Raw genomic sequence first — 21,329 nt, forward strand, 5'->3', positions numbered from 1 at the left:
ATAAGGACTGTTCCACTTCATCTACAAAAATGCAGGTGGCTACATCTTGATTTGTAGGTTATGTGAGAAATCAAAATGAAAATTTGGCGAGAGTAAGAATGATTTCTGTCAGGTGGCTGAGTGTGTCAGTGGTGGAGAACTGGTCGGATCTTCGTTGCAAATAAGAAGTTGAGTACCTTAAGATCTTCCTGATTAGATAAAGTTGTAGGAAAAAATTATGTTTCCGCCTTCCAGCTGTGTTTCAGCACTATCATCTCCTATCCCCCTCACCTGGCTAAATTTGCCTATCATATCCCTTCATCTGGTTCCACCTATCACTTACTAACCTTCATCTAACTTCTACAGGAATGGCAAGGTGGTTAGTGTAAAGCTGCTACAGCATAAACAATCTGGGTTCACCCCCCCCCCCAACCCCCACTGTCTAAAAGGAGTTTGTACTGTATGTTCTCCCTGTGATTTGTGCATTTCCTCCGGGTACTCTGGTTTACTCACACTTTCCAAAGACGTACAGGTGAGCAGGTTAATTGGTCACATCAGTACATGGGCTCACTGGGGCAGAAGGATCAGTTGCCATGTTGTATCTCTAAATAAAAACAAACAAAATAAATACACTCTCAGTGCTGACACAGTGTTCAACTCATCCTCTGCCTCCACATATGCTGCTTGACCTGCCGAGTTCCTCCAGCAATTTAATTTTCACACTAGATCACAGCACCTGCAGTCCCTTATGTCCCTATTCAATTTGTTGCCTGTTCTGTCATTTATTTAGGTCATTGTCCTATATCTTAATCCCATCTACACATAATACCCTTACTACACTGCCTGACAAAAATCTGCCAGGCTAGAGTCCATTATTTCCATCCATTGACTCAACCAGTAGTCAGTAATCCAGCTGCAGGATTATTTGTTGTCCAGTATTTTCCCAGCATAACATTGCTGTCAGCTGACCAATTTGGACGGCCAGTTTTGCAAATAGCTTTACTAAGGTTTGTGAATATAGCATAGTTCACTGCATCATTAGGAGCTTATTGAACCATTTTTTCCAAAAGTTTTCATGTTGCTATTTCAGGTAGCCATCATGAAGTAGTGCTGGGTACGTCAAATCAATGTGAATAACAGAACAATTTTGACTGTGCTGAATAGCATTAAGAAAAAGGCTTGATCTATCTTCACTTGGGGATGAAACATTTCACTTACAGGAACAGGAGGATAGCTAATGTTGTTCCATTCCTTAAGAGAAGTTCCAAGAATAAACTGGGAAGTTATAGGCTTAATGTTAGTAGTGGGTAAGTTATTGAGAGGTATTCTAAAGGACTGGATATATAAGTAATTGGATAGACAGCTACTAATTGGATAGTCAATATGGCTTTATGGATGGTATGGCATGTCAGGTCTAGCTAATCTTATAGTGTCATTCGAGGAAATTACTGGGAAGATTGATGAAGGCAAGGCAGTGGATGTGTTCTGTATGGACTTTGGCAAGGCCTTTGACAAGGTCCTATATGAGAGGTTGGTCAAGAGGTTTCAATCGCATGGCATGCAGGATGAGCTAGTAAATTGGATTAGACATTGGCTTTGTGGGAGAAGCTAGAAAGCGATAGTAGATGGTTGCCTCTCTGTCTGGAAGCGTGTGACCAGTGGTGTACTACAGAGATTGGTGATGGGTCTGTTGTTTGTCATCTATTTCAATGATTGGGTTGATAATGTAATAAACTGGATCAGCAAATTTGTGGGGGATACCTAGATTGGAGGAATAGCAGTTCAAAGTTCAAATAAAACTTATTATCAAAGTACGTATATGTCACCATATACAACTCTGAGATCCATTTTCTTGCAGACATAATAAATCTATAGAATAATAACCATAACAGCATCAATGCAAGACTGCACCAACTTGGGTGTTCAATCAGTGCACAAAAGATAACAAGCTGCGCAAATATAAAAGATAAATGAATAATAATAATAATAATAAATTAAAAAGCAGTAATATCAAGAACATGAGATGAAGTGACTTTGAATGTGAGTCCATTGGTTGTGGGAACATTTCAATGTTGGGGCAAGTGAAGTTGAGTGAAGCCCCTTCGAACCCCTTTGATTCAAGAACCTGATGGTTGAGGGGTAGTAACTCCAACTGAACGTGGTGGTGTGAATCCTGAGGTTCCTGTACCTTTTTCCTTTTGGAGTTCCTTGATGATGGATGCTGCTTTCATATAGATGTGCTCAGTGGTGGGGAGGCCTTTACAACAGGCAAGTTAGACTGTGATGGACTGGGCTGTATGCAAAACTTTTTGTGGGATTTTCCATTCAAGAGCATTGGTGTTTCCATACCAGGCTATGATGTGGCCAGTCAATATACTCTCCACTGCACAACTATAGAAGTTTGTCAAAATTTTAGATGTCACTCTGAATCTTCACAAATTCCTAAGGAAGTAGAGGCACTGCCGTGCTTTCTTCATAATTGTTTTTTACGTGCCGGGCTCAGAACAGGTCTCTCAAAATATCGAGGGATTTAAAGTTGCTGACCCCCCCCAACACTGATCCTCCAATGAGGACTGGCTCAAGAACCTGTGGTTTCCTCCTCCTGAGGTCAGTAATCAGCTCCTTGGTCTTGCTGACATTGAGTAAGAAAAGGTTGTTCATATGGCATCATGCCAGATATTCAGTCTCCCTCCTGTATGCTAATTTATCGCACCTTTGATTCAGCCTGCAACAGTGGTGTCATCAGCAAACTCGAATATGGCATTAGAGTCATGCTTAGCCACACAGTCATAGTGTGAAGTGAGTAGAGCAGGGGGCTGAGCACACAACCTTGTGTGCACCTGTACTGACGGAGATTGTGGAGATGTTATTGCTAATCTGAATTGACTGGGGTCTGCAAATGAGGAAATTGAAGATTCAGTTGCACAAGGAAGTATTGCGAGCAAGGCCTAAGAGCTCATTGATTAGCTTTGATGGGATGAATGCTGAGCTGTAGTCCATAAAGTGCATCTTGATGTATGCATCTTTGCTGTCCAGCTGCTCCAGGGTTGAGTGAAGAGTCATTGAGGTGGTATCTGCTGTTGACCTGTTGCAACAATAGACAAATTGAAGTGAATATAACTTGCTTTTTAGGCAGGACCCTGATATGTTTCGTCACCAACCTCGTCACTATATCACTGTGGATGTAAGTGCTTTTGGACAATGGTCATTGAGGCAGTTTACCACGTGTAATTGAAGCCTGCTTGAAGCAGGTGGGTACCTCAGACTGCTGAAGTGAGAGATTAAAGGTCTCAATGAACATTCCAGCTGGTTGATCAGCACAAGCCTTTAGTACATGGCCAGGTACTCCATCTGGGCTGGATCAGATTGAAACACTGAAAGAATGCAGTAAAAATTTACAAGCACGTTGCTGAGACTTGAGGACTGGAATTATATGAAAAGTTTGAACAGGTTAAGGTTTTATTCTCTAGAGAATAGGAGAATTGAGGGGTGGGGGGGAAGAGAGATTTGATAGAGGTATAGAAAATTATGAGGGGTATAGATAGGGTAAATGTAAGCAGGATTTCTCCACTGAATTTGGGTGAGACTACAACTAGAGGTCATGGGTTAAGGGTGAAAAGTGAAATGTGTAAGGGGGAACTTCTTCACCCAAAGTGTGCTGAGAATGTGAAATGAGCTTCCAGTGGAAGCAGTGAATGCTGATCCAATTTCAACATTTAAGAGAAATTTGGATGGGGGGGGGTACATGGTCAGGAGGGGTATGGAGGTCTATGCTATGGGTGCAGGTCTATGGGATATGGCAAAAATGAGAAAGTTAAAGCCAACATACCGGAACATGGGGAACTAGTACAACATAGATAATGGAAGTGTTGGGCTTTGTGTGGGTGAGGATGCAAAGTGAAGGTCTGAGTAACTCTAAGTTTATGCTGTATTGAGGCAAGATGGCCAGGTAGGAGGTATTTATGGTCTGTGAATAGATGCAAGATTTAGGATCATGTTGGCAAACAATTATGGTAGAAGCTTGAGGGACCAAGATCACAGAGGTTCAGGAATATTGGTCTCGGTTTGAGTAAAGAAACGAAATTTAAATTTCAGCAGTAAGCCAAGTTTAATTTTATTGAAATTATCTGAAAGCAACACCAGAGATATGGAGTCAAGAATAAGGTGAATGCTGCCAGGATCAAAACAAATAGCTTTTGTCTTGCCAAGATTTGAACTTGAGGAAAAACTTGGATCATTCAGGTTTTGATATTGGGCAGGCATTGCAACATATTAAAAGAAGGTGCAGATTGAATTAGTGGAGAAATAGAACTTATCAGCATACTAGCTGAGTTTGACTTCATCTTTCCTCTAACTATAGAACATAGAACATAGAAATTTACAACACATTACAGGCCCTTCGGCCCACAATGTTGTGCTGACAATGTAACCTACTCTAGGGACTGCCTAGAATTTCTCTAGTGCATAGCCCTCTCATTTTTTTAAGCTCGATGTACCTATCCATGAGGCTCTTAAAAGTCTCTATTGTATCCGCTTCCAGCAGTGCATTCCATACACCCACCACTCTCTATGTGAAAAACTTACCCTTGACATCCCTTTGTTACCTATTTCCAAGCACTTTAAAACTATGGCCCCTCCTGTTAGCCACTTCAGTCCTGGGAAACAGCCTCTGGCTATCCACATGATCAATGCCCCTCATCATCTTATACATCTCTATCAAGTCGCCTTTTATCCTCCGTCACTGCAAGGAGAAAAGGTCAAGTACACTCAATCTATTCTCATAAGGTACACCCTCCAATCCAGGCAACATCCTTGTAAATCTCTTCTGCACTCTAAGGTATCCACATCCTTCCTGTAGTGAGGTGACCAGAACTGAACACAGTACTCCAAGTGGGTCTGACCAAAGTCTTACATAGTTGTAACATTACTTCATGGCTCTTGAACTCAATCCCATGGTTGATGTACGCCAACACACCGAACACCTTCTTAACAACTCTGTCAACCTGCGCAGCAGCTTTGAGTGTCCTATTGACACGGACCCCAAGATCTCTCAGATCTTCAACACTGCCAAGAGTCCTACCATTTATATTATATTCTGTCATCAAATTTGACATATCAAAATGAAACAATTCACACTTAGGTGTGCTGACGTCTATCTACCACTTCTCAGCCCAGTTCTGCATCCTGTCAATGTCCCACTGTAACCTGTAACAACCCTCCAGATTATCCACAACATCCCCAACCTTTGTGTCATCAGCAAACTTACTAACTCACCCTTCTACTTCATCCAGATCACAAAGAGGAGGGGTCCCAAAACAGATCTTTGCAGATCACTACTGGTCACCAACCTCCATGCAGAATATGAACTATCTAAAATGACACTTTGCCTTCTGTGGGCAAAACAATTCTGGATCCACAAAGCAAGGTCTCCTTGGATCCCATGCCTCCTTTCTTTCTGAAGGAGCCTTGCATGGGGAACCGTATCAAATGCCTTAGTGAAATCCATATACACTACATCCACTGCACTACCTTCATCAATGTGTTTTGTTACGTCCTCAAAGAATTCAATCAGGCTCGTAAGGCATGACCTGCCCTTGACAAAGCCATGCTGACTATTCCTAATCAGATTATGTCTCTCCAAATGCTCATAAATCCTGCCTCTCAGGATCTTCTCCAACAACTTGCTCACCACTGGTCAGACTCACTGGTCTATAATTCCCTAGATTATCTTGACTGTCTTTCTTGAATAAGGGAACAAAATTTGCAACTCTCCAATCCCCCAGTACTTCTTCTGTCCATATTGATGATGCAAAAATCATCACTGGAGGCTCAGCAAACTCCTCCCTCGCTTCCCACAGTAGCCTGGGGTACATCTCATCTGGTCCCAGTGAATTATCTAACTTAATGCTTTACAAAAACTCCAGCACATCCTCTTTCTTAATGTCTATATGCTCAAGCATTCCAGTCAGCTGTAAGTCATCCCTACAATTGCCAAGGTCTTTTCCCCTGGTGAATACTGAAGCAAGGTATTCATTAAGTACTTCCTCTACCTCCTCTGACTCCATGCACACGTTTCCACTATCACACCTGATTGGTCCTATTCTCACACGGTTCATCCTCTTGCTCTTCACATACTTGTAGAATGCCTTGAATTTTCCTTAATCCTGCTCACCAAGGCCTTCTCATGGCCCCTTCTGGCTTTCCTAATTCCATTCTTAAGCTCCTTCCTAACAACCTTGTAATTTTCTAGAGCTCTAACAGTACCTAGTTTCTTGAACCTTTCATGAACTTTTCTTTACTTCTTAGCTAGATTTTCTACATACTTTCTACACCATGGTTCTTTAACTCTACCATCCTTTCCCTGTCCCAATGGAACATACCTATGCAGAACTCCAAGCAAATGTTTCCTGAACATTTGCCCCCGTTTCTACCATGTATTTCCCTGAGAACATCTGCTCCCAAGTTCCTGCCTAATAGCATCGTATTTCCCCCTACCACAATTAAATGTTTTCCCTCTCCAGCACTATGATGAAGGAGATAGAGTTGTGGTCACTACCTTCAAAATGCTCTCCCACCGAGAGATCTGCCACTTGACCAGGTTAATTTCCCAATACCAGATCGTATAGCCTCACCTCTTGTTGGCTTATCTACATATTGAGTCGGAAACCTTCCTGAACACACCTAATAAACTCCACCCCATCTAAACCCCTTGCGCTAAGTAGATGCCAATCAATATTAGGAAAGTTAAAATGTCCCATCACAACACCCTATTATTATTGCACTGTTCCAGAATCTGCCTCCCTATCGGCACCTCGATATCCCTGTTACTATTGGGGAGGGGGGGGTTCTATAAAAACACCCAGTAGTTATTGCCCCCTTTCCTGCTTCTGACTTCCACCCACACTGTTTCTGACTTCCACCCACACTGACTCAATAGACCATCCCTCCATGAATTAGTCATTTTCTGCAGTCATGACAATATCCCTTGTTAGCAATGCCATTCCTCACGCCATTTGCCTCCCTCTCTGTTCTTTTTGAAACATCTAAAGCCTGGCCCCCTCAGAAGACATTCCTGCCCCTGTGACATCTAAGTCTCTGTAATGGCCACAGTTCCACGTATTGATCCACACTCTAAGTTCATCTGCCTTGTTATGATACTCCTTGCATTAAAATAGAAACATCTCAAACCATCAGGCTGAGTGCACCTCTGCTCTAACATCTCCCTACCCTTCCTCACAAACTCCCTACTTGTCTCCACTTGTGCTCCAACCTCCCCATTCCCTGCCTCTTCACTTAAGTTCCCACCCCCTTGCAAATCTAGTTTAAGTCCTTCCCAATAGCATTAGCAAACCTCCCTACCAGGATATTGGTCCTCTTCAGATTCAAATACAACCCATCCTTTTAGTACAGGTCACATCTTCCCCAGAAGAGGTGCCACTGATTGAGAAATCTGAATCCCTGCCCCCTGCTCCACCTCCACTGGGCAATTTAGTACCTCGTGACACCGTTTGTCCTGGCCAACGCCCTGGTTACCAACGTGCTCCAGGACACAATGAGTCAATTGGTTTTAATGTATTTGGATGGTAGTTGTGGACTGGTTCTCTGAAACAAACCACTTCATTTATCTCCCAGAGCTCTCACCAGCTCGTGAGACTGCTACTCTCATGGTTCAGTGTGTGTTCAGGCTGCACGGACTCACCCCGGGACATCGTGGCTGACTGAAGACCACAGTTTGCATCATGTTTATAAAGGTTTTCTGTGTGGCACTGAATCAGGAGCTGCAGTCAATCCGGTGCTGTCTTATTATTGCCAGCTGGTTTGGGCAGAAACTTACTGCCATGGTGATGTGGAGTCTGATACAATAGGGACATTTGGAATGCTCACGGAGGTAAGGAAAATGGAAGTTTGTAGGTGTGTAAAGGGGAAATGGTTAGATTGATTATTCACAGTTCAAAATAACTTTTCAAAGATCAAAGTACACAAAGAGAGGTTAGTTGAGTCTTTTTTTAGTGGAGGAGGGGAAGTATGCTTCATGCATATGTTACATATACTACATTGGGATACATTTTCTTGTTGGCATCTATAGAAAAAAACAATCGAATTTACAAACAAAACTATATATAAACAAAGACTGATAAATAACCGATGTACAAAAGATTAACTGGGCAAATAAAATGTAAGCCTGAGAACATGAGTTGAAAAGAAGCATTTAAAGTGTGTCTCTTGGTCACAGAATCATTTGAAAGTAGTGATGATTGAAGTTATTCACATTGGTTCAGGAGTCTGGTGGTTGCAGGGTAATAACTACTCCTGAATCTAATGGTGTGGAACCTTAAGCTTCTGTTCCTCCTGCCTGATGGTGGTAATGAGAAAATGGCCTGGCCTGGATGATGGGCATCTTTGATGATGAATGCTGCTTTCTTGAACAGTGTATTCAATAATGGGGAGCACTTTGGGTATGATAGAATAGGATGCGTCCACCACTTTATGTAGCTTTTTCCAATCCTGGCCATTGGTGTTTCCACAGCAGGATAATTTAGGTTGGTACAACATTGTGGGCCGAAGGACCTGTACTGTGCTGTATTACGTTCTAATATACAGCGGCAAAAGTACTTGAAGCTGTAGGAAGACTATTGTTGCTGAAAAATCGCGATCTTGCATTGCACAATGAAAAACATTAAGACACGAGGCAGCACGGTAGCGTAGTGATTAGTGTAACATTATTACAACACCAGGTTCAATTCCAGCCACTGTCTGTAATGAGGTTGTTCCTTCTCCTTGTAACCGCACGTTTCCTCAGGGTGCTCTGGTTTCCTCCCACGTTCCAAAGACGTAAGGTTGCTTAGTCAAAGGGGTGCATCTGGGCAGCACAGGCTCTTTGGGCCAGGAGGGCCTATTACTGTGGTGAATTTTTAAATAAAACAAACAAACAAATAAATAAATAAAGTGAATATAGGGCACAGGTATATCAGAAGTTGGATTCTTTCTGGAAAAACTGTTGTTAACATTTGCTTTATTAATTAAGGAAATATATGGTAAGATAGTGGTTAGCACCATCACTTTAAAGCACTAGCTATCACTGATCTGGGTATGATTCCCACCACTGTCTGTATGTACTCCCTGTGACGACCCACTTTCTACGCGGGTGAACCAGCTCACAAAGTGGTGCGCACGTCAGTAGAGAGGCCAGCCCCAAAATGGAACTGGGCCTTCTTCTTCACCAGCAAGGGGAGAAAGCCCGTGCACGGTAAGAGACTTTTGCAATGCACCTCTGACATTATTTCCGCCTGGAGAGGGTGGGAACGGTACCGCATAAAAGCCAGTGCCGCAAAGTTTGAATAAACTAGTCTGGAGTGCAACTTACAGACTGCATGTCATTATTTCTAGCTCTGTGTGTAGCACACCGCTACATTGGTGACCCCAACGGTCCAAACGGGATTTGGACCAAAGATGATCGACTCTTCATCTGTTCACGCAGTTTCGCTAAAACTGCCAACTTTCTGGACGCTGCGTGTGGTTTGACCAAGCAGAAACCCAGTTCCAGATTCCACAGATATCTTCTGATTGCACGCGTTACTATTACTTGGTAAGCTCCCTTGACCAGGAGACGGCCGCCCAGGTTGCGGATTTCATACAGTCACCCCCGGAAGAAGGCAAATACGAAGCATTCAAAGCGCTGCTCACTGGGACCTTTGGCCTCTCATGGCGTGAGCAGGGTGCCCGCCTGCTTCACCTGGACGGTTTGGGAGACAGGCCATCGTCAGCATTGATGAAGAGATGCTGGCCCTGGCTAAAGGACATAAGCCCTGCCTCATTTTGAGCAGGCGTTCCTAGAGCAACTGCCCGAGGACATATATCTTCTACTGGCCGACGCAGATTTCAGTGACTCCCGGAAGGTGGCGGCCCGGGCAGACGTGCTGTGGAAAGCCAAGAGAGAGAGCGTGGCGTCCATCGGACAGATTACCAGGCCACGCGCCCAACAGCAGGCCAGACCAGGCCCGGCAATGGAGCACACACAACCCAGAGGCAGGAGTGAGGAGGCCAGTCAACAATGGTGTTTCTACCACCAGCGGTGGGGCACAGAAGCCCACTGTTGTCGCCCGGACTGCAAGGGCCAGGGCCAGCTGCCGCTAATGACTATGGCGGCTGGCCACCAGGACAGCCTCTTGTAGGTCTGGGACGAACAGCTTCTTGGTCGAAAGCGGAGTGGAAATCAGCGTCTTGCCCCTGATGGGGTACCACACCCGCAACAGGAAGCCAGGACCCACCCTGAGGGCCGCAAACAGCAGCACGATACGGACCTACGGCACCCATACAGTGCAGCTGCAGTTTGGCGCCAGCCAGTTCACGTGGGACTTCACACTGGCTGCTGTGGCCCAACCACTCCTGGGGGTGGACTTCTTGCGAGCTCACAGCCTGCTGGTCAACTTGCAAGAGAAAAGACCAGTACATGCCGAGACTTTCCAAACGTTCTCCCTGGGTGATACCAAGTTGCCGGCCCCACACCTGGACTCCATCATGATGTCTGGCAATGAATTCACCAGAATCCTGGTGGACTTTCCATCGATTCTAGCACTGCAGTTCATGGCAGCCATGCCAAGACACAGGATGCAGCACCACATTCCGAACCAGGGACCACCCCTCCACGCCCGCGCAAGAAGGCTCCCCCCGGACAAGCTCTGCCTGGCGAAGGAGGAGTTCAAGAGGATGGAGGAATTGGGGATCGTATGGAGTTCCAACAGCCCATGGGCCTCCCCCCTGCACATGGTGCCCAAAACAGCCAGGGGCTAGAGACCATGCAGTGACTACTGCAGGCTGAATGAAGCTACAACTCCAGATCGCTACCCCGTGCCGCACACACAGGACTTTGCAGCAAACCTGCACGGGGCAAGCATCTTTTCCAAAGTAGACCTCATCTGGGGACACCATCAAATCCCAGTACACCCTGAAGACATCCCCAAAACAGCACTCACCGCCCCATTCGGCCGGTTCGAATTCCTCCAAATGCCGTTTGGCCTGAAGAATGCCGCACAGATGTTCCGGCAGCTAATGGATGCGGTGGGACGCGACCTGGACTTTGCGTTCATCTATTTGGACGACATCCTTATAGCCAGCAGTAGTCGTCAGGAGCATCTGGCCCACCTCCGCCAGCTCTACTCCCGCCTGAGTGATTTCGGCCTCACGATCAACCTGGCCAAATACCAGTTCGGACTCAACACCATCAACTTCCTGGGCCACAGGATTACCAAAGACGAGGCAACACCTCTGCCCGCCGAGGTAGACGTGATCCGCCACTTTGCCTGGCCCAACACAGTCATAGGCCTGCAGGAGTTCGTTGGTATGGTGAACTTCTACCACCGTTTCCTCCCCTCAGCAGCCCATATCATGTGCCCTTTGTACACCCTGATGTCAGGTAAAGGCAAGGACATTACTTGGGACGAAGAGTCCTCGGCCGCTTTTGTTAAAGCCAAGGAAGCCTTGGCAGACGCCACGATGCTGGTGCACCCTAGAACGGATGTTCCAACCGCCCTCACAGAGAACGCGTCCAGCACAGCAGTCAGTGGGGTGCTGGAGCAACTCATCGAGGGGCGCTGGCAAACCCTGGCATTCTTCAGCAGGCACCTACAACCATCTGAACTCAAGTACAGTGCCTTCAACCGGGAGCTGTTGGCACTGTATCTGGCAATCCGCCATTTCAGGTACTACTTAGAAGGCAGTCCGTTCACCATGTTCACGGACCACAAACCATTGACCTTCGCGTTCACAAAGGTGTCCGATCCCTGGTTGGCCCACCAGCAGCGACATCTGTCCTGCATCTCCGAGTACACGACGGACATCCAGCATGTCTTGGGAAAGGACAACGTCGTGGCCGACGCACTCTCCAGACCTGCTGTCCAGGCTCTGTCCCTGGGGGTGGACTATGCAGCACTGGCAGAGGCGCAGCAGGCAGACGACGAGATGCCCAGCTACAGGACCGCAGTCTCGGGTTTGCAGCTGCAGGACTTTCTCGTAGGCCCAGGTGAGAGGACCCTCCTGTGTGACGTGGCTACTGGCCAACCTCGCCCCATCGTCCCAGCAGCCTGGCAGTGGCGAGTTTTCAACTCCATACACCGCTTGACGCACCCATCTATCAGGACAACCATCCGGATGGTCTCCAGCAAGTTCGCGTGGCACGGACTTTGCAAACAGATCAGCGAATGGGCCAAAATGTGCGCACAGTGCCAAACAGCCAAGGTGCAGCGGAACACTAAAGCCCCGCTGCAGCAGTTCTAACCCACCCGCCGGAGGTTCGACCACATTCATGCGCATATCGTGGGGCCCCTGCCAGTGTCGCGAGGATCGCGGTACCTCCTAACTATGGTAGACCGGTTCACGAGATGGCCAGAGGCAGTTCCACTCATCGACACCACCGCCAATTCCTGTGCCCGAGCACTGATCACAACCTGCGTAGCAGGTAGCCCACATTACCTCTGACAGAGGCCAGCCTATTGGGAACACAGCTACACCACACAACTGCCTACCACCCATAGTCGAACAGACTACTGGAACGCTTCCATCGTCACTTGAAGTCGGCTCTCATAGCCCAAATGAAAGGGCCTAACTGGGTGGACGAGCTTCCCTGGGTCCTGCTTGGAATCCACACAGTGCCCAAAGAGGATCTGCACACCTTGTCGGCCGAGCTGGTGTACGGCTCGCCCCTGGTCGTCCCAGGAGAGTTCATACCAGCCCCAAGGGGGCAAGAGGAAGAATCCACAGTAATCCTGGACAGAATACGCGAAAGGCTCAGCAACCAGGTCCTTGTACCCACTTCACAGCACAGACAGATCCCCACCTGCGTACTCAAAGACCTACAGAACTGTAAGTTTGTGTTTGTACGAAGGGGCAGACACTGGGCACCGCTACAGCGGCTGTATGAGGGGCCGTTCAAGGTGATCAACAACAACGGGTCCACGTACGTTCTGGACATAGGGGGAGAGAGGTTTTCACAGTGGACCAACTTAAAGCAGCCCATGTGGACTTGGTGCAGCCGGTCGAGGTTCAGGCACCACAGTGCAGAGGCAGACCTCCCAAACAGAGGCTGATCCAGACTGTGGACATTGGGGTGGGTGGATCGCCAGTTCTGGGGGGGGGGGGGGGGGTTATGTGGTGACCCACTTTCTACGCAGGCACACCTGCTCACAAAATGGTGCATGCATCAGCAGAGAGGCCAGCCTCAAAATGGTGCTGGGCCTTCTTCTTCACCAGCAAGGGGAAGAGACTTTTGTCATGCACTTGTGGTCATTCCCGGAGAGGGCAGGAACGGAACTGCGTTAAAGCCAGTGCCGCAAAGTTTGTATAAGCTAGTCTGGAGTGTAACTTACAGACTGCGCGTCGTTATTTCTAGCTCTGTGTGTAGCAGATCGCTACATCCCCATGATTGCATGGATTTCCTTCCACGTTACGAAGATGTAAGGTTAGGGTTAGGGTTAGTAAATTGTGGCATGCCAGGTTGATGCCAGAAGCATGTGACACTTGCCAAAACAATGTTCTGACTATGATGTTGAAAAACACATCACAAAACAATGCATGTTTCGATGTACATGTGACAAACAAAAACTAATCCTTATCTTAAAAATTTAACAGTCTGACAGTATGAAAGAATGGGGGGAAAGTACTAAGAATCTTTTATTAAATAATTGAGGTAAAATTGGCATCAGATTAAATTTGTACAAGGTAATTAAATGCAGCAAATCTTATCAAATTCATGCTGTTTCCAATTAATTTGTGTATTTATAAAATAAATTTATTCCATCCCTTGGGACTAAAGTTAACTAAATAGGCCCATGATAGTTCATCCCTTCTTCCCTTTTTACATAATGGTACACTCTTAACTTTCCTCCATTCCTTGCAGCCAGGGAGAGTTGAGGAATTACTGCAATTCCCATCCTTCCTTCGTTTAATAGTCTGGGATATGTCAACCAGGCCAAGTCATTTATCTAATGTCAAGGATGTTAAACCCTGTAATACATCCTGTTTATTATGTTAAACCATTTTATTTCTCATTTTTCCTTTATAAAACTCCTTCTGTTGTGAGCGTATCTACTGCTAACCCTTGAGGTAGTAGATATGCTCCCATTGACCTTTATCTTCAGTTCTTCTTGCTGTGCATGTGAATTGGCTCACAAAGGACATTAAGAATGTTTCTGATAGGTGTCTTTTTCATTTTTCAGTTATCTTACAGCTCTTACCATATTTATTAAACGTCTTTGGATTTTCTTTAATTTTATTTGCATACCTTCCCTTTGGTTTCCTAATTTCCCTTTTATTTTTACTCCCTATAACCTCTGTAGATACATATACTTTGTTTTTGTAAGTTCTTACAGGGATCTTAAGGCATCTCTTCCTGCCTTAACTTTCATTCTCCGCAGACCACCAGTCCTAATTATTTTCTTGATGAGAAATTGCTTATTATGGGTTAAGGGTGAGAAGTTTAAAGGGAGCATTGTGGTGGTGGGGAGGGGGGGGGGGAGAGCTTCTTCACATAGAGACTGGTGGGAGTGTGGAATGAGCTGCCAGATTAAGTGGTAAATGCGGGCTCACTTTTAACATTTGTACATGGATGAGAGGTGTTTGGAGGGATATGGTCAACGTGCAGGTCAGTGTGACTAGGCAGAAAAATGGTTCGGCACAGCCAAGGGCCAAAAGGCCTGTTTCTCTGCTGTAATGTTCTATGATTCTATTGTGAATCCCATTAATTTTCTTGAAAACTTCCAATTGTTCTAACACTGATTTTACTATCTACTTTTGCTAAATCATTAAAATTACTTTAACACAATATATATGAATTTATCCTTATTTTATCACATTCAATTTCTATAGCCACACCCAAGTGAAATATGAAGACCTGAAACAAAAAGCCGCTGAAATCCATTAATTTGAACACTCCCGTCACTGCGCTGCTCACACGACGGGCAGGAGGAGGCTCTTCCACGTGACCGACGCGTGAAGGAGCCGCGCCGTGTGATAGGGCAATCCGTGGAGATCCAGTCACGTGAGAGTCACGCCCATATGCGATAGGATGTTTGCCGGGTACCCGCCCCGTCCCGCTGTGATAGGATATTCGTGGGGGGAGATAGGTCCACGTGACCTCCCTTCCCCCGTCGTGATAGGGCAGTTGGTGGAGACATGGCCACGTGACCTCCCTTCCTTCCGGCCCCTCCGTGATAGAGCTGGCTCACGCCGGTATTTCTTCCTCTTTGCCCCTCGTGTCGGTGGCAGGCGGACGGCTGTCATGTGCGGAAGCAAGTCCGGCGGGCCTGTAGGGCAGGACGCGGTGCTAGAGCCTGGGCCGCTGCAAGCTGACTTGTATTTCTGTGGCGCTCTGCCTGTGTGACCGGGGCGGCGTCCTTCTCAGTGAGTGCGGCTTTTATGTGAGATCGGTAACGCGAAGCGTGGGGGTTCGGCCATTTGGCGCTGCTGTTTATGAAAGGCACTGTCAAATCACTTTTAGAGATACATTTGCGGAGCAGGCCCTTAATCACAGGGCAGTTCTCAATGTTGAATTAACCTTCAGACCGGTGCGTCTTTGCATTGGGGTAGGACGTACAAACTTGCAGACTGACGTCCCGGCCTGTTAGTGGTCCCGCTGACAGCCACACTGCTCTAAGTAAGGGTCTTGCCCCAAAGCGTCGGCTATTCATTCGTTTCCTCCTTGGCCTTCGAAGTCCTCTAACATTTTGGGTGCTCTTTGGGTTTCCAGTATCCGTGTTAGTACTTCATTGCTCCAATCTGTGGGGTTTGATTTCTGGACGGTGCTGACCTCGTGGTTGTTGGCGCCACGGACGACGTGGCGGAGTTGCCAGAGCTTCCCTTCCCTACAGGTCTGGTATTTTGAAATAAGGATAGTGGGGTATATTTAGATACCCTACTTGAGCCATTCGGTCAGCGTGTACGTGGGATTTAATTTTAAAAAGAGATCATATTCCATTTGGACTTTAATTGGGTGATTTTATCTAAGTGGAGCACGTTCGTGTTTTTATGGGGGGGGGGGGTTGGTGGCACGGTCAGGCTCGAATGATACATGATTAATCGTATCTTGTTGTGACCTATGGGCTTTACTTTGGCTGCGCTGGTTTCGTCCCACATCCCAAACACGTGCGGGGTGGGGTGGCAGAGTAAATCATTAAATTGCACCTAGTATGTCGGTGAGGGAGGGCTAGAAAGTGGAAATAAGGATGTGCGTTGAAGATGTGGCCGTGAAAGTGGGTGTATGATGGTCGTGGACCCGAAAGGCCTGTTCCCTACCTGCACGATAGTTTGAAATAATATGAAACTTGGACGTATTATAGTTTTAGTTCACTATTAGACGTATAGGTTTTAGTGGAGGGAGAAACTACTGTCTCTGAAGTCGTTTAAACAAGAATGCGACGGAGGACTTCCAGCCTACTTGACTGGATATAACTTGAGGATGTTGTGCCAGGAGGTTCAAAACAAGTATGTACTACATTAAGGTTTTTTTTCTTGCAGGTAATTACAGCAGAGAGCAAGGAAATGAAATAGACATTCATGAAGAAAACTTTGACTAACAACAGATGTGCTAAAGGCAGCAAACTGCAAAGTGAGTGTTGAATGGCTCGCAATAACTTGTATGTGTAAAATGTTTAAGGCTAATTAGGTTGAAAGTCAGCAACAGTCATTTAGAAATTGTACAAATTCCCCTTTTCAGCTTTGCACATCTAAGATCAGTGTCTTAAATGTCCATTACAGAGGGGTAAATAATTTTCTCCTTCAAATTCAGGGCATTCTTGTCATATTGTCTTGATCCTGTCTAGAGGAACACTGCTTTCTATTATTTACCTGTACAGTGAAATGTCATTTATGTTGCCGCTACAGTCTAAATGCTGGGGCAGTCTGCATGTGTTGCCACACCGCACTGCCAATAGTTAATGATTGCGATCTTTTACAGATTTTTAATGATGTGTATTTAGAAGATTTGTGTATCAATCCCTAAATTTGGTAGTTTCATTAAATCTTTTTACTTTCTCCAATTGCAGGTGAATGAAGTAAACAAAAGCAAGGCTGCATGTACATTTGGAAGTGCAAAGAGTTATCAAGGTGGGGAGCATTAAGAATTAAATGCCCTGAGTTTCAATTTATTTTTTCTTCACCTTCATCCATTATCGGTGTACTGGGTGACTGACCTGAGCAAACTTTCTCTAACCGCAGAGCAAATGTGCTGTCACTACTTTGAATCCTGTGGCGAGGAACATTTATTTGAGTTGGTGAAATTGGGGTATTCAAGTTTGGCACAAATTTGCCATCTGGTTATTTTGTTCCAACTATTCTAACAAAAAACTTACTATGTACTGTACCAGCACTTATGGTTGAAATGACAATAAAAGTGACTTGACTTTTAAAAAAAAACATGTGAAGTAGGACTAGGTTTGGCCATCTGGTTATTTTGTTCCAACTATTCTAACAAAAAACTTACTATGTACTGTACCAGCACTTATGGTTGAAATGACAATAAAAGTGACTTGACTTTTTAAAAAAAAACATGTGAAGTAGGACTAGGCCATCTGGCCCATTAAGCCTACCTATCCCACTATTCAATACGATCATGGCTGATCTGTCTGTAAACTCAGCTCCATTTACCTGCCTATTCCCCTACTATGTAAAAATCTATCTAACTGTATCTGAAATATATTTAGTGAAGCAGCCTCAACTGCTTCCCTGGGCAGAGAATTACAGATTCGCCACTGGGGATGGGGGGGGATCAGTTTCTCCTCATCTCCGTCTTAAATGTTCTCCCCTGAATCTTGAGGCAATGTCCCCTAGTTCTAGTCTCACCTACCAATGGAAACAACTTTCCTATTTTAATCTTATCTATCCCTTTCAAAATTTTATACGTTTCTATAAGATCCCCTCTCATTCTTATGAATTCCAGAGAGTATAGTTCCAGGCAACTCAATCTCTCCTCATAGGTTAACCCTGTCGTCCCTGGAATCAACCTGGTGAACCTGCTCTGCACTGCTTCCAAAGTCAGTATATCCTTAGTATTCCAGATGTCCTTGGGTGAAGTATGTTAATGGGTGGTATCAAACTGGCACTGATCTTAAAATATATTCAAGCTTTGAAATTTTTTATTTTCTGCAAGGTCTATTGGAGACATTTGGAAGAGCTCAAACATTTTAAAATGAAACACTTAAATTGCAACTTACCATTTTTATCCTCAGCTGAGTTGTATAGACCAGTGGATTAACTTGCTGTAAGCCCAGAACAAATTTTTAAGCATTAAAAGCAAGAGAATTTCATCAAATTCATGCTACATCATTACAGGAATGTAATGAGGATAAAAAAGTTAAGTTGCAATTTAAGTGTTTCATTTTAAAATGCTTGAGCTCTTCTAAATGTCAGTGATTAGAAGCCTAGCAAGTGCTTGTCACTATTTGGCACTGTTGGCAAAATAGAATTTTCTCAGTTAAGTCATTAAGGCTTTTTTACTTGATAAGTACCTGAAGCTAAAGGACAGGTAAAAGAAAATACCTTGCTATGTTCTTGTTTAATGTCCCAAGAGGAATGTTAAGTGCAAATATTTTTTAACCAATCCAGAGGTCCTGCTATATTTTTGATCTTTGGCAGAAATCTTAATGGATTTTTCATGTTTTAAAATTGTAATTCTGGCACTATACGTTTTTATTCTGTAACTAGAGTGCAACTTCAACGCTTTTTACCAATACACTCTTTAACAAAATGTCAATATCAAGGGAATTGGGGCTGAAACAAAAACTCAATGAGTAGAATTTTTAATGTTAAATTGTCAGTTTAGATAGTAATGATAGATTGTATATGCATGGCAAAGATATCAGTCTGCTTCAAATATTAAATACATTCATAAATTTACATCAGGAGTTGACTAAAATTTTGCTGTCATTACACGTCTTTAAAAAAAAATCTCAGTTTGCAGAGCAGTGAAGTGAACACAGAAGCAAGAGACCTGAAATCTAGATGAATGTGCCTTGAAGTGATCACGCGTGCCTGAAATGCCTGGAATTTAATTTGCCTCCCCCTTTATCATTGCCCATCTAAGACTAATAATGTCTTGGGTGACTAACACAGAAGGGTAGAGCAATTTCTTTCTAAAACACAAAGCAAATGCATTGTCATTGTTTTGGATCCTGTCGTAAGAAACAGCTGTATTCTGTTATAAGCTGCGGTTGTGTTGACTGAATGAATCTACCTAACTTCACAAATGTAATCTCATTTGAATGGGAGGGTGTTGTGTTGCTCTGACCTGAATTGATAACCATCTCTGACTGCTTTTCAGACTTGTCTTTATTGTATTTTCAGTATATGAAAAGCAACCCTTGGGATTTCCCCAACAAAGAATTGACAACTGAAGAGAAACTGACAAGAGCAAGAAACTAAATGGGATTGGAAATTGTTTACATTTCGGTTTTGTATTTGGTCTGGAGTAAAATTTAAAAAAAACTGGTGGGGGGAACTCGGTGCATCAGGCAAGGCAGCATTAGATATTTGAATTATTGGGTTGAGGTGCAGGAACTCAATAAGATGTTAACTGTCCCAAATGATGCTGCCTGACCTGAGTTCCTTTGGCATTTAACTATATCAAAAGTATGAATGGTGTTTTGTTTAATGCTGAGTTTGCTATCTTTGGGCCATGTTTTCATAAGTGTTCTATTTGGTGTATATAAAAAACAAGAACAAGTGAAAGGGAAGGCTTGAGTTTGCTATTAAATGTTGAAAATTTATTTAATTTTCTAGGGAAATTCGTCAAACCAGATGCTGGAGCAGCATAAGTGAGAGAATATCTGTGTATTCAATGTTTTTTAATAGTGCATCAAAGCTATTTAAATGAGTAGATTTTGGTTAATTTGGGCACATCAGGACCAGTACGTCTTGACTTGATTATGCGGCTGCCCCAGTTAGCCAGAGGTTCATGGAAAGTTTCAAAATATATAGAAAGACAAGTTGAGTAACAATTCATATTTTTAAAAAAGCTTAACAAATTGGAGCACTGCCAGTACTACCACAGTACTGTAAAACTAATTTCTAATGGTTATTGATGGGACTGCCTTCAAACGATGCTATTGACATAACTTGATGTAGTTTTCACTCCTGGCCATTCCTAGTATCTCTAGGTTTGAATGCTTGAAACATCTGTGAGCAAAACAACACTGAATTGTCTTGCTGCTCATTTCTCACCAACTATTGCTGACCAAATTCGATGCTTTGAACATAAGCATACAGCTGACACTGTTTTAAGAACTGTTCAGCAATTCAAAGTTTCCCAATGCTGAAGTGTCAAGTGCATATGGGCAGACACAGCCTTTTGTAAGTGTCACGTACACACAACCCTGTAAAAGTATCAGCAACAATTGAACTCACCTGGAGTCTGATTCTGCAGTTAACAAACACTATTTTATTAGTAACTACTGATAATAGTAAACTTAAGACCAGATAATCCAAGGGTTAGCAGTGTTGTGCATATATAGGTGTAAATATATACTTAAGGATTGGGTGGTAAATCCCAACCTCCAGGCCAGGAAGCATGTAGGTGCAGCGGTAGGCAGAATACACCCAGCACATCTTTAAGGAAAAAGCTGAAATAAACAACTTGGGGAAAAAAACACATTTAAATCAGGGAGTTCGCATTTGCAGAAAATTTTCTGTAATGCAAAATTTGTTGGAGTTGTATTTAGAAATTCTACATGTTTCATGTGAAAATACTTTTGAGATTTGAACGTTGTAAGGGTGTTACCATTACTTATGTAATGCAGTTGGTATAAATAACCTGGTTTTCAGAAGATGGTTCTTATTAAGGGAATTGTGACTTTGTATACTTTCTTTTGTATACTATATGTAATGTTTTGATCAATTTACATTAAAAATGAAAAACTCAGTGCTGCAGCCTCTATGATCTTCCTGTTTCCTCTTACATTGCAAAGATATAAGTTGAATCTTGGTGATCTTGGGAGGGCCTCCAGTGTTCCCAATAGATTTAACTATTATAAAGATAGAAAATGGTGGAAATACTGATTTGGTTAGGCCACCCATGGGAGAGATGATTTTCATTTTCAGCTCCTATGAAGATCTGTTAATGACAGTGAGTAGATGAAATGATTCTTACAGGCGAGTACCAAAAACATAAATGAGGGGTCTTGATCTAAAATGTCCACTTTGCTCCAGGGGTGCTGACTGACTTGCTGTTCATCCAAAACTTGTGCTATTAAATGGTTGATCATTGACTAAATACACCATACTTATGGCATGTGTTGGAGTACGCCAGTGAAATACCATTTGGTACTCGTTGGTAAATTTTAATGCTGTTGGCTGGTATGTATTTTGGA

General features: G+C 44.1%; 1 long non-coding RNA gene and 1 other non-coding gene across 2 annotated transcripts; both read left to right on the top strand.

Moving 5' to 3' along the window:
• Positions 1–15,176: 15,176 nt before the first annotated feature.
• Positions 15,177–20,881, top strand: LOC132404750 (uncharacterized). The gene is made up of 4 exons (XR_009515666.1): positions 15,177–15,372; positions 16,486–16,576; positions 17,013–17,073; positions 19,309–20,881. It is a non-coding gene; the product is annotated as an uncharacterized LOC132404750 (long non-coding RNA).
• Positions 19,036–19,154, top strand: LOC132405105 (small nucleolar RNA SNORA26). Its single transcript, XR_009515756.1, has one exon. It is a non-coding gene; the product is annotated as a small nucleolar RNA SNORA26 (small nucleolar RNA).
• Positions 20,882–21,329: the final 448 nt, after the last annotated feature.

The sequence above is a fragment of the Hypanus sabinus genome, chromosome 14 (assembly GCF_030144855.1).
Source record: "Hypanus sabinus isolate sHypSab1 chromosome 14, sHypSab1.hap1, whole genome shotgun sequence".
NCBI classification, from domain to species: Eukaryota; Metazoa; Chordata; class Chondrichthyes; order Myliobatiformes; family Dasyatidae; genus Hypanus; species Hypanus sabinus.